This window comes from Pseudorca crassidens, chromosome 11 (assembly GCF_039906515.1).
Source record: "Pseudorca crassidens isolate mPseCra1 chromosome 11, mPseCra1.hap1, whole genome shotgun sequence".
NCBI lineage: Eukaryota > Metazoa > Chordata > Mammalia > Artiodactyla > Delphinidae > Pseudorca > Pseudorca crassidens.
In genome coordinates this window covers 26,709,612-26,711,210 of record NC_090306.1, presented here as the reverse complement: position 1 = coordinate 26,711,210, position 1,599 = coordinate 26,709,612, and the positions used below count along the sequence as shown (strand labels likewise).

Here is a 1,599-nt window from a genome sequence, read left to right as displayed (position 1 = left end):
GAAGTAAGTAAGAAAGAGAAAAACAAATACTGTATGCTAACACATATATATGGAATCTAAAAAAAAAAAAAAAAAAAAAAACGGTTCTAAAGAACCTAGGGGCAGGACAGGAATAAAACCTGGGACGAAGTGAGATGGTGGCATTGACATAGCTAGTGGGAAGCAGCCTCATAGCACAGGGAGATCAGCTCCGTGCTTTGTGACTACCTTGAGGGGTGGGATAGAGAGGGTGGGAGGGAGACATATGAGGGAGGGGATATGGGGATATATGTATACGTATAGCTGATTCACTTTGTTATACAACAGAAACTAACACAACATTGTAAAGCAATTATACTCCAATAAAGATGTTATAAATAAATAAATGCTGTAGTGCTTTACAATTTTCAAAAAAAGAAAGAAACCTACTGTCAGTATATTCAAAGTAATCGTAGACCTTAAATATTGATACAATAAGCAACCAGCATATAGGAAACACTCAATATTTATTTATTTATTTATTTTAATGGTGGGAGTATGGCATATTAAGCTGTTCCTTAGTAAAGGCACTGGGGCTTGCCCATGGTGCTCTTAATGTACAAAGCCTGGATGTTCCGCCAAATTTTTCTTGAGCAACGACACCAGGAAGTTGACAACTAAGTGGATGCTGTACACAAGCTCATATGTCATCTTCACGTGGCCAACAGCCACTGCCAGACACAGCACCTCCTTCATCTGGAGCTTGATCATGGACTTCATCAACTTTGACCACCATGTTCTCATTGTGGGTCAGCAAGGAAAGGAACTTGCCAGCCTTATTCAGGCCTGGGCCCAGTATTCGTGGGATCTGCTCGATCAGAGACTCTGAAGCCAAAGAGGCATCGTACTTCTTGGCCAGCTTCTTGACCAGTTTCTTATACTTGTTGAGTTTCTTCAGCACCTCGATGTCCATGCGGGGGATATCCACAGCCTTGGCCTCATCACAATACTGCTGGTCCTGCAGAACACATACGGAGAACTTGGGGCAGGGAGTGGACTTAAGCCTGACAGTGCCTGAGAAGCGTTCCTCTTACTGAGAGTCACAGTTCTTCAGGCTGATTTGAAGGGCCACTGGCTCCAAAACCTTCCGGCCCTTGCACTGGTTCCCATACAGGACTTCCAGCACCGCCTCGTAGAGGGTGTCGTGGGAGACTTTGCTGCTCATGGTGCCTTGTGCCACGATAACCGGAAAAGAGCAACACTCAATATTTAAATGTTGAATGAGTGAATGACTCAAGACAAACTATCTCTTTATACTATTGTTTTTTCCTGGGACAATTTAAGTTGCTTTTCTTTATATATTTTTATGAAATAATTTTTATTTGTATGAAGAGAGATGAAGTAAAGGAAAGTTGCAATTGGCTTACAAAACATCTCAGGAAAATAGCTGGGTTAAACTCCATAGAAACATTAAAAAATTTTATTTGAAATACCTGTACATGTTTTGTGGGTTTTGTTTGTTTTGTTTTTCTCGGCCACGCTGAGCGGCATGCGGGAATCTTAGTTCCCCAACCAGGGATGGAACCAGTGCCCATTTCATTGGGAGCACAGATGTACATGTAGACCTAAACAGAAGTTAGA

General features: G+C 41.8%; 1 pseudogene; it reads right to left on the bottom strand.

The window, feature by feature from the left end:
- Positions 1-536: 536 nt before the first annotated feature.
- Positions 537-1,271, bottom strand: LOC137202802 (large ribosomal subunit protein uL1 pseudogene; annotated as a pseudogene).
- Between the last annotated feature and the right edge of the window lie 328 nt (positions 1,272-1,599).